At 42.2% G+C, this 13,069-nt stretch overlaps 1 pseudogene; it reads right to left on the bottom strand.

The window, feature by feature from the left end:
* Positions 1-1,217: 1,217 nt before the first annotated feature.
* LOC123120405 (uncharacterized) overlaps positions 1,218-13,069 on the bottom strand; it is an 84,262-nt pseudogene continuing 72,410 nt past the window's right edge.

Below are 13,069 nucleotides of genomic sequence, written 5' to 3'. Positions count from 1 at the left end.
TGAGTACTTCGCAACTATCATTACTTGGTCATATACCAAATTCACTGGAATTTCCTTCCCGTCTGGTCCTTGTGGTCCCACTCGGGCCGTATGATTGGGATCTAGCTTGATGAAACCTATTTTCACCATGGCCCAGGCTTCTCGTGCGCCTTCACGGCAGCGGATGTCTTCCATAGCTCAAACCGGCACTGGGCACCTCTGAACAGGTTTGCCAAGCCCTCCATACTTTCTGGAGGGTTATCGGCTGGCCATAATGCCTTGACCATACTCCTCATGACTTTCCGGGCCCGAGCATGTACCATGGACAGTTCCTTCAGCACGTCGCCTTGAAATCCGAATACTTCTTCTTCCGGCCGGCCAGTTAATAGACCTGCAGTAATAGAGTCATGAAGTTCCGAATTATGGACTAGACACAAGCTCCTAGGGTGGTTTAAAAAAAAGAAAGGAAGACACACCGAACATGCCGCCCTTCAGCTTCTCATTTTCTTTCCGAGCGGCCGATAACTGAGCCTTTAAGCTCTCTATCTCTTTGGATTATTTGTCTTTTTCCTCCTCGTGTTTTTTCTTCCCGGACGCACTCATTGCATCCTTTTTCATTTCTGCCAATTCGGCAGTGACGGTGTTTAGCTGCGTCTGATTTTTCTTCAGCTCCTGGGATAGCGCAGTATTCTTCTCTTTGAGAACCTGCGGGTCATATCGATCCTTAAATCGGTTTGCCTCACCGCTTCAAGTCTTGGGGGCTACTGGCATACAACTATAAAAATTGCATAAACTTGTACCTGTATATCCTTTGAGAACAACTGAGTGACTCTGGCAAGTCCGTCTCGGGCAGCCCGGATATATGCATCCACCAAGCTGAGTGGAGTAAGCACTTGCTCGGAAAAGGCTGGAGCGCGCATGCCCTCTTTCAATCAACGGTGATTCATCACGCTCTCCACTTCGGAATTCATGACAGATACGTCGTGTGAATCCTCATGAGGCGGCGAAACGGGCATTGCATCGGCTCTCGTCCTAGTTGAAGAGTCTGGCACCGGACTGGCGGACATTCGGCTAAGAGGGCGTTTTCCCACCGTCGGACGCGTGTTTCTCCTGACATCAAGGATAAAGAGAGACTTTAAACAATCCGGACTTGTGCCCAGGCATGTATTAAGCAGACATACCTCTTGGAGGACGATGAGGTTTCTGCAGCGCTTCCAATTCCCTTTTGTTTTGAACAACTACCCTGCGTAGGGGCCGCCCTTGAGGAGGTACAGTCTGCCGAGCACTGATCCTATTAAAATCTGGATCAGTATAATGGACAAAGGTGCAAGTAGGGATTTCCTTTTAAGAGCCCTCCGAATACTTATGATGCAGAAGGGATAGAGGCGGGGGTAGTCGGCGGTGATAGCCACTTCCGAGCCGTCAAGGCTCGCTTGGTAAAATACCCCATCATCAAACTCTATGTAAATATCCGGATCCTCGCGAAAGCCAGGGTCTCCCTCGCGATTATGATCCTCTGGCTGGGGAGCAGGACACTGAACGTCCTCGATCATCTTCTGCCATGACTGTTTTAGCAAAGAACAAATTGGATTAGCATGCCGTGACAGCAATAAAGCAACACGGATAATCAAAATCTTACCCATTCAATAGGGTTGTACATGGAATAGCCTTCCCGGCAGTTTAAGCGGAGGAGATCTTCTTTTTCACCCTTATACAGATCGGCCAAGATTGTGGCCAGTTCGGCAGGCGTATCCAGACCCTTGCGTCTATAATGGGGCGCGTCATCTTCTCCGTTGTAACACCATAAGGGAGTTACTCTGGATTGGAGCTGCTGGACGCACCTATTTATTGCAATAGCCATAACCTCGATTATTGAGAGCTCAGTATGGGCTAGCAATCTGACCTTGCTAACCAACCTTTTTATTTCCGTACTGTCTTCCTCCTTGGGACTTCGAGGATGCCAGTTGAAGCGCTTCTTTAAAGGAGCGCTGGAAAATTCAGGAAGGCCGCACCAAACTGGGTCCGGCAGTGGGATGTCATCCATGTAGAACCATTTCGAAGACCACTGTGGGTATACCTCTTTGGGAGTTCCTATGAGGTATCCGAATTCGGCTATACGCCACACTTCGGCACCACCCACTTCAAATAGGGAGCCTCCTAGATGGCGGGGAACGAGGCAAAAGAACTTCCTCCATAGTTCAAAATGGGCCTCGAGGCCTAAGAACAGTTCGCAAAGGGCAACAAAACCTGAGATGTGCAGAATCGAACCTGGGGTAAGGTTGTGCAGTTGAATGCCGTAAAATTCCAATAGGACCCTAAGGAAGGGATGGATTGAAAATCCTAGGCCCCACAACAGGAATGGGACGAAGCACACTCTCTCCTCCTTATTGGGATTGGGGAAGTTCTCAGCCATCACCTCGTTGTCGATTGAGGCCAATCCCGCTCGAACGGAGACCAGATCTGCAAGGGGAAGATAGCCCTGCGTCTGGAGTCGACTCAGTTGAAGATGAGGCACTAAGCAACAATGCCAATCACCCTCTTGAGGGCCATGGGGGCGCGAAGAGGATCCTGGGGCACTGGCCATGTTGGAAGGCTTTTTTCGTAGCTAATCTTGATGGTTTTTCTTTTCGCGATGTGAGATGGCATTTGGGGATCTAAATCTCCTTATATAGATGTCGTGCGAGCATGATGAGGGGTTTATTTGCAAAAAATCACGGACCATTCGTATTCACCTGGCGCGCAAAAATCGAAGCGACAACAAGGAGTCATAAAGACAGACCATAGAGGTCAGAACCGGACTGTCGTTGGTCCGAAGTATAATGAAGAACCCGCCTTGCAAAGCCGAAGACATGAGCCGGATACTACGTCGTCATTGAAGGCAAGTTCGGGGGCTACTCAGGGAGACCTGGATTCGGGGGTCCTCAGGTGTCTGGCCTATTCAAGCATGGGCCGGGATGATGGGCCGTGAAGATAGAGCGGAAGGTTATTCCCCGTGTTCGGATAGGACTCCTGGATGCGTGGAGGGCTAGATTGGAGTCCAGATGTATTGTTTCCTTCCTTTGTGAACCGCCTCTGTACCCCTCCGGTGTATATATAAACCGGAGGGTTTAGTCCGTAGAGATCATCAGAATTCATATAGGCTAGACATCTAGTGTTTAGCCATTACGATCTCGAGGTAGATCAGCTCTTGTAACCCCTATACTCATCGAAGTCAATCAAGCAGGAAGTAGGGTTTTACCTCCATTAAGAGGGCCCGAACCTGGGTAAACATCGTGTCCCCTTTGTCTCCTGTTACCTTCGATCCTTAGACGCACAGTTCGGGACCCCCTACCTGAGATCGGCCGATTTTGACATCGACACCCTCCACCCTTGTGGCCACCTCGTGGCTCTTCTAACTTGCACTCCAAGTCTCCTGGGTGTCTTCTGGTCCAAGAAAAATCATCGCGAAGGTTTTATTCCGTTTGGACTCTGTTTGGTATTCCTTTTCTGCAAAGCTCAAAAACAAGGAAAAAACAGAAACTGGCACTGGGCTCTTGGTTAATAAGTTAGTCCCTAAAATAATATAAAATAGCATATTAATGCATATAAAACAGATAATATAATAGCATGGAACAATAAAAAATTATAGATACGTTGGAGATGTATCAATGCATAACGGGTTGTGATCAACGATCGTACTAACTCTGGGAGTGCAGCGGAAGTAGACGAGTCGGTGTAGATCGTACTTCAAGTCCCTTGAACATCGATGATGATCCTGCGAACCACCCACGAACGATCCCTCAAATGGAAGACCGAAAGCATGACCTCTCTACTTGCTTGCAAGCGTACGGTCTTCATGATCCAGTCGCGCTTCGCCGTCCAGAGCTAATCGTCGACGGAGAATTATAGGGATGAGATTAGAACCACATGGTGTCGATGTCAAAACCGGTAGACCTTGGGGTAGGGGGTCCCAAGCTATGGATCTTGGATCGATGGGTAAAAGGGGACGAAGAAGACGGTGTTTACCCAGGTTCGGGCCCTCTTGATGGAGGTAAAGCCTTACACCCTGCTCTTGTTTATATTGATGATGATGTATCTAGTACAAAATTGATCTACCTTGAGATCGTATGTTGTGTATGATTCTAATGATCTAGCATATATCTACCAACTAGGCTGGCCTCGGCTTATATAATGTACCGGGGGCCTAGGATAACAAGAGTCCTAGTCGGCTACGTCGATGGAGAGGAGTCCTTGTCTTGATCACCAAGTCTTGTGGAATCTTCCTCGTATATGTCATCAGCTGTCCGAAGAAGCCCATTAGTGAACCGCCATGGGGGTCCTCGGCCTGACCCACCTGGTCAGTAGATGATGTGGTGAGTCCCCCCTAGTCCAGGACACCGTCAGTAGCCCCCTAAACCGATCTTCAAGTTCGGGACGCTCCTCGGTTCTTCCGAACTGTTCTTCGTCCTCGGTTGTTGGTCTTGAAAACTGGTTCACCAAATCTTCCCATCTTTGATCTTGAAGACCGCCGAGCTAAATCCGAAGAGTTCACACGTCGGGTATCCGAGGAGCCCTTTAAGTCTTCGGCCTTTATCAAAGCCTTGTTATTTTTTACGCCACACCTCGCGTTTGAAGTGTTTCCCGTGCGGTGGTGTCCTCTTGTGTCCGACCTCCAATGTCGACTACATCCGAGGTGTCTTTTTGCAGCCGAGCTCCAACGTCGGACTACATCCAAGCTCCAATGCCGGACTGTATCCGAGGTGTTCTTTTGCAACCGAGATCCAACGATGGATGATAATCCCCAAGTGCAAGGAATCATCGTAGCAATTTCCAAAGGTGGAAATGATAAGTATGGAGTGTCTCACCCAGAAGGGGCTAAAGTTAAGATCAATATTCTCTCAAGTCCTATGTGCCACTGATACGACTCTATGTACACTGAATGTTTGCTTCCATCTAGAAACGAGAAATAAAACTATGTTGTGGGTATGAAGAGGATAACTTTGCATGATATCGGAGAACAAAAATATAAAAGTAGGTGTTGTTAACATAAAGTTAGAATATATTACTATATATTATAAATAGCGAGTGTGGAATAATGATGGATTGGTGTGTGGAATTGTCCTAGGCAATTGTTAACAAGATCGGTAGTTGTCATTGCAATTTTATATGAGGGAGAGGCATAAGCTAACATACTTTCTCTTCTTGGATCATACGCACTAATGAATGGAACTCTAGCAAGCATCCGCAACTACTAAAGATCATTAAGGTAAAACCCAACCATCGCATTAAAGCATCAAGTCCCCTTTATCCCATACGCAACAACCCCCTTACTCGGGTTTAAGCTTCTATCACTCTGACAATCCACTATAAGTGAATCATGAAAGTATTACAACACCCTACAGCGGGAATCCTTCATGTGTGCGCGACACGGAAGGCACCATAGGACAGCACCAAAATAAAACATACAACTCAAACCAATTTAGATCATCAATCAACCCAAAAGACAAAGGAAATCTACTCAAAACATCATAGGATGGCAACACATCCTTGGATCATAATATGTGGCATGAAGCACCATGTTCAAGTAGGGGATTACAACGAGGTGCGGGAGAGTGGACCACGTAAAAGAGATGAGGATGGTTATGAGGATGGTGATGTTGATGAAGACGATCACCGCGGCGATGGTTCCCCCGGTGGCACTCCGGCGCCACCGAGAGAGAGGGGGAGAGGTTCTCCCCCTTGTGCTTCCTCCTCCATGGCCTCCCCCCTAGATGGCGAGAGGTTCTCCCTAGGGTCGTTGGCCTCCATGGTGATGATAGCCCCCTCCGGGATCCTCCTCCATGGCCTCCGGTGATGATGGCCCTCTCCGGCAGGGTGCCAGGGAGGGCCTAGATTGGTTTTTCGTGGCTACAGAGGCTTACGGAGGCGGAACTCCTAATCTAGGTTTTGTCCTGGAGTTTCCTCAATTTATAGGAGTATTTGGCGTCGGGGACAAGTCAAGAGGGTCCACGAGGCGGTGATAAGACCGGAGGGCGCGCCCCCACCCTTGTGGTGGCCTCGGGACTCCCCTCTGGTATCTTTTTGCTCCAGTATTTTTTATATTTTCCAAAAATATTCTCCGTAGATTTTCATCCCATTTTGAGAACTTTTATTTCTGCACAAAAACAACACCACGGTAGCTCTGCCGAAAACAGCGTCAGTCCGGGTTAGTTCTAATCAAATCATACCAAAATCATAAATAATTGTTGTAAACATGGCATGAATACTTCATAAATAATAGATACATTGGAGACGTATCAGCATCCCCAAGCGTAATTCATGCTCGTCCTCGAGCAGTTAAATGATAATAGAAATAATTTATGAAGAGTGAATGCTATCAAGTGCACAAGTTTGATCAATGATAGTTCCAAACACTGTTTCTAGCATTATTCTTTATCATAAATAGTATCTCATCTCATAAAACTTCTCATGATCAAGTAGCAAGCTATTCACAAGTTAAAGCATAGACCATAAAGTTTCTTGAAAACTAACAAACCATGTTCTTAGTCATCAAACAATTGCAATTCATCTTATTTTCAGGAAGGGTCTATGTAAGAGCTTTGATTTAGCAAACTGCACATACTCACCTATCATATAGTCTTCCATGATTGCAAACACTCAAAGCGTATTTTTAGAACAAATAGCATCCGTCAAACACAGAGAAAGATAGGGGCTTAATGTTTCACCTCCCAACTTATTTATCATATAGATAATTGTCAACAGTAATAATTCATGATCAAATATATTTGAATGGCCATATATGCTTGGATCTTTCCCCACCACGTGATGCCTACCAACTAAAGAATAATTGAGGTTGAAATAGGAAGGGATACTATTGACTCTTGCATAAAAATAAATACATGAAAGTAAAAGATAGGCCCTTCACAGAGGGAAGCAGAGGTTGTCATGCACTTTTAATTGTCGGATGTGCAAACCCTTAATGCAAAGGAACATCACGTTGTATTTTCCTTTGTGATAGCAACCTTTATTATGCAGTCTGTCGCTTTTATTTCTTTACCACCACAAGTTCGTACACCGGTTATTTCCCTTACAATAAAAGATCATACATATTTAGGAGCAATTTTTATTGCTTTTTGCACCGATGACAACTTACTTGAAGGATCCTATCCAATCCATAGGTAGATATGGTGGACACTCATGGCATGAAATTGGGTTTAGGGGTTTTGGATGCACAAGTAGTATCTCTACTTAGTACAAAATTTTTGCTAGCAAAGGATCCTAAGCAAGCACCACAAGTTAGGGGATCCAAAACAATATAACTTCTATACAAACATACCCAAACATACATTAAGTTGTCTTCCTTGTCCAACTTCAACTAATTTGATAAAGTTTTTAAATAATTAATGGGGTTCACATCATAGAAGGTGTCCAAGATAGAATATTTATATGTGAAATCCCTCTTCCTTCAATAGTCTTTCATGAATTGTTCAAGTGACCAATGTCGAGTTTGCTAACTTTCAATAAATTTTACCACCTATACTTCTTATAAGTGGAGTCATTACTCCCCATGGTATAAGCATATGAAGCATATATAATTTCATATCTATTATATTCAATTCATTCAACCATTTACTCATAGGATATAAATGAAGCACGTGAGTAAATGACAAACTACTCCAAAAGATATAAGTGAAGAACAATGAGTAGTCAAATAATTAACTAGCCATGGGAGGACTATCTCTCTCTCATTCAAGATTTTAGATCCAATGATTTTATTCAAACAACAAGTAAAATGAAAATACACTCCAAGAAAAACACACATCATGTGACGAATAAAAATATAGCTCCGAGTAAGGTATACCGATGGTTTTGAAGACGAAAGAGGGGATGCCTTCCGGGGAATCCCCAAGCTTAGGCGCTTGAGTCTTCCTTCAATATTACCTTGGGGTGCCTTGGGCATCCCCTAACTTTGGGTCTTTCCGCTCCTTATTCTCCTCGTATCGATATCTCACCCAAAACATGAAAACTTCAATCACACAAAACTTAATGAAACTTCATGAGATGGGTTAGTATGATAGAGAGAAATCATTCACTTTGGTACTGTCAAAGACAAGATTCATAATTGTTCTCACACAATTCCTACTTTACCATATAATTTCTACAATTTATATTGAGCAATATAAGCCATAGAAACTAGAAAACACGCAAACTATGCATTGAAAACAGAACCTGTCAAAAACAGAACAGTCTATAATGATCTGAACAACAACCATACTTATGTTACTCCAACAGTTCTTAAAAAATTAGGACAACATAGACAATTTGTATATCAATCATCTGTAAAAAATTCAGAATTTTTCAACGCTCCAGTAATTTTAATCAATTCGGTGACTGGGCGCAAAAGTTTCTGTTTTTGCACAAAATTAAGTCAACTATCATCCACACTACCCCAAAGGCTTTACTTGGCACTTTATAGAAACAAAAGCTATAAAACATGATTACTACAGTAGCTTAATCATGTGAACACACAAAAACAGCAAGGATAAATATTGGGTTGTCTCCCAACAAGCACTTCTCTTTAATGCCTTTTTAGCTAGGCAAGATGTTATAATGATACTCTTCCAATCTTAATTCTAATGATAGTCTTATTCATACTCCAAAAGATATAAGTGAAGTTACAATTAATATAGATTTACCAACATCCAAGCTTAAAATATATAAGTGAAGCACACGAAGTATTCTATAAAGCCTTACTCAAAAGATTTTAGTGTAGCACAAAGAGCATTCTATAAAGACATACCCAAAAGATTTAAGTGAAGCACAAAGAGCATTCTACAGATCAATGAAGGGCTATATCACACTAGCATGGAGCATAAAGGAAAAGAAAGGAAAATAAACTCAAAAGACACATATCATGTGAACAAAACAAAAACCAAGGTATAGCGATAATTGTTGAAGAATATAGATGGGATGCCAACCGGGGCATCCCCAAGCTTAGATGCTTGAGTATCCTTGAAATATTTACTTGGGATGACTTGGGCATCCCCAAGCTTGAACTCTTTCCTCTCCTTATTGTTCTCGTATCGGTAACTCCTCGTTGTTCGAACACTTCATCCACACAAGACTTAACAAAAAACTTTGTGAGATCTGTTAGTATAATAAAGCAAATCACTACCTTTAGGTACTGTTCTAAACTCATTACAATTTCATATTAGCATTATATCTACTATATTCCAACTTCACCATGGTTCATACCCCCCGATACTACCCATAGATTCATCAAAACAATTGAACAACACATAGAAAACAGAATCTGTCAAGAACAGGACAGTCTGTAGCAATCTGGAACTTTCGTATACTTCTGTAACTCCAAAAATTCAAACAATTTGTAGATGAGTATTGTGTAAAAATTTCAAGATTTTATCATGCTCAAGTAAAAAATAAAAATTCAAACACTACAACAAAAGTTTCTATTTTTCTGCTCCACACACCAAACAAGCAATTTAAAAGCCAAACCTTGGCACATTATTTTTATAATACAATGAATATATACAAGGGGATACTTATTTTTGAGAAACTTCCATGAAAAATTCTACATTGTTTCCATGAGCATGAGCACAAGTGTTCAAGGTCGACCCTCACTTCTCCAATGCATAACCTTCCAATCACTTCTCTTTTTGAAAAAGTTTTTAGGCATAAGAGGCAAGTAATTTTTTTGTATTTTCATTTAAAAAATTATGTTTCACCCACAACTAAAGAAAACAAAAACAAAAGGGAAAACAAAATCTACTTAGTGAGGGAAGCAAACAAGCACACACGAGAATATCAACCCCACGCTATTGCTCCCCGACAACGGTGCCAGAAAAGAGCTTGATAATCCCCAAGTGCAAGGAATCATCGTAGCAATTTCCAAAGGTGGAAGTGATAAGTATGGAGAGTCAAACCCACAAGGAGCTAAAGGTAAGATCAATATTCTCTCAAGTCCTATCTGCCACTGATACGACTCTACGTACACCGAACGTTTGCTTCCATCTAGAAATGAGAAATAAAACTATGTTGTGGGTATTAAGAGGATAACTTTGCATGCTATCGGAGAACTAAAATATAAAAGTAGGTGTTGTTAACATAAAGTTAAAATATATTACTATATATTATAAAAAGCGAGTGTGGAATATGATGGATAGGTGTGCGGAATTGTCCTAGGAAATTGTTAACAAGATTTGTAGTCCTCATTGCAATTTTTTATGAGGGAGAGGCATAAGCTAACATACTTTTTCTTCTTGGATCATATGCACTTATGATTGGAACTCTAGCAAGCATCCGCAACTACTAAAGATCATTAAGGTAAAACCCAACCATAGCATTAAAGCATCGAGTCCCCTTTATCCCATACGCAACAACCCCCTTACTCGGGTTTAAGCTTCTGTCACTCTAGCAACCCACTATAAGCGAATCATGAACATATTGCAACAGCCTACAGCGGGAATCCTTCATGTGTGCGCGGCACGGATGGCACCATAGGACGGCACCAAAATAAAACATACAACTCAAACCAATCGAGATCATCAATCAACCCAAAAGACAAAGGAAATCTACTCGAAACATCATAGGATGGCAACACATCATTGGATCATAATATGTGGCATAAAGTACCATGTTCAAGTAGGGGATCGCAACGGGGTGCGGGAGAGTGGACCACCTAAAAGAGATGAGGATGGTGATGTTGATGAAGACGATCATCGCGGCGATGGTTCCCTCAGTGGCACTCCGGCGCCACCGAAAGAGAGGGGGAGAGGTTCTCCCCCTTGTGCTTCCTCCTCCATGGCCTCCCCCCTAGATGGGGAGAGGTTCTCCCTCTGGTCCTTGGCCTCCATGGTGATGATAGCCCCCTCCGGGATCCTCCTCCATGGCCTCCGGTGATGATGGCCCCCTCCGGCAGGGTGCCAGAGAGGGCCTAGATTGGTTTTTCGTGGCTACAGAGGCTTACGGTGGCGGAACTCCCGATCTAGGTTTTGTTCTGGAGTTTCCTCAATTTGTAGGAGTGTTTGGCGTCGGGGACAAGTTAAGAGGGTCCACGAGGCGGTGACAAGACCGGAGGGCATGCCCCCCACCCTTGTGGTGGCCTTGGGACTTCCCTCTGGTATCTTTTGCTCCAGTATTTTTTATATTTTCCAAAAATATTCTCCGTAGATTTTCAGCCCATTCCGAGAACTTTTATTTTTGCACAAAAACAACACCACGGTAGCTCTGCCGAAAACAGCGTCAGTCCGGGTTAGTTTTAATCAAATCATACCAAAATCATATATAATTGTTGTAAACATGGCATGAATACCTCATAAATTATAGACAAATTCCTGCTCGTCCTTGAGTAGGTAAATGATAAGAGAAATAATTTATGAAGTGTGAATGCTATCAAGTGCACAAGTTCGATCAATGATAGTTCCAAACACTGTTTCTAGCATTATTCTTTATCATAAATAGTATCTCATCTCATAAAACTTCTCATGATCAAGAAGCAAGCTATTCACAAGTTAAAGCATAGACCATAAAGTTTCTTGAAAACTAACAAACCATGTTCTTAGTCATCAAACAATTGCAATTCATCTTATTTTCAGGAAGGGTCAATGTAAGAGCTCTGATTTAGCAAAGTCCGCATACTCAGTTACCATATAGTCTTCCATGATTGCAAACACTCAAAGCATATTTTTAGAACAAATTGCATCTGTCAAACACAGAGAAAGATAGGGGCTTAATGTTTCGCCTCCCAACTTATTTATCATATAGATAACTGTCCACAATAATAATTGATGATTGAATATATTTGAATGGACGTATATTCTTAGATCTTTCCCCACCACATTATGCTTGCCAACTAAAGAATAATTGGGGTTGAAATAGGAAGGGATACTATTGACTCTTGCATACAAGTAAATACATGAAAGTAAAAGATAGGCCCTTCGCGGAGGGAAGCAGAGGTTGTCATGCGCTTTTAAATGTTGGATGTGCAAACCCTTAATGCGAAGGAACGTCATGTTGTATTGCCCTTTGTGATAGCAACCTTTATTATGCAGTCCGTCGCTTTTATTTCTTTACCACCACAAGTTCGTACAACACTTATTTTCCCTTACAATAAAAGATCATACATATTTAGGAACATTTTTTATAGCTTTTTGCACCAATGACAACTTACTTGAAGGATCTTATTCAATCCATAGGTAGATATGGTGGACACTCATTGCATAAAACTGGGTTTAGGGGTTTTGGATGCACAAGTAGTATCTCTACTTAGTACAAAATTTTGGCTAGCAAAGGATCCAGCAAGCACCACATGTTAGGGGATCCAAAACAATATAACTTCTATACAAATATACCCCAACAAAACACATTAAGTTGTCTTCCTTGTCCAACTTCAACTAATTTGATCAAGTTTGAAAATAATGAATGGGGTTCACAATCATAGAAGATGTCCAAGATATAGTATATTTATATGTGAAATCTCTCTTCCTTCAATATTTTTTCATGAATTGTTCAAGTGACCAATGTTGATTTTGCTAACTTTCAATAAATTTTACCACCTATACTTCTTATAAGTGAAGTCATTAGTCCCCGTGGGATAAGCATAGGAAGCATATATAATTTCAGATCTATTATATTCAATTCATCCAACCATTTACTCATAGGATATAAGTGAAGCAAGTGAGTAAATGACAAACTCCTCCAAAAGATATAAGTGAAGAACAGTGAGTAGTCAAATAATTAACTAGCCATGGGAGGACTCTCTCTCATTCAAGATTTTAGATCCAATGGTTTTATTCAAACAACAATTAAAATGAAAATACTCTACAAACAAAACACATATCATGTGATGAATAAAAATATAGCTCCCAGTAAGGTATACCGATGGTTTTGAAGTTGAAAGACGGGATGCCTTCCGGGGCATCCCCAAGCTTAGGCGCTTGAGTCTTCCTTGAATATTACCTTGGGTTGCCTTGGCCATCCCCAAGCTTAGGGTCTTTCCACTCCATATTCTCCTCGTATCGATATCTCACCCAAAACTTGAAAACTTCAAACACACAAAACTTAATGGAACTTCGTGAGATGGGTTAGTATG

This window comes from Triticum aestivum, chromosome 5D (genome assembly GCF_018294505.1).
Source record: "Triticum aestivum cultivar Chinese Spring chromosome 5D, IWGSC CS RefSeq v2.1, whole genome shotgun sequence".
NCBI classification, from domain to species: domain Eukaryota; kingdom Viridiplantae; phylum Streptophyta; class Magnoliopsida; order Poales; family Poaceae; genus Triticum; species Triticum aestivum.
Note: the sequence above shows the minus strand (reverse complement) of the source record. Positions and strands in the feature narration are given on the sequence as shown.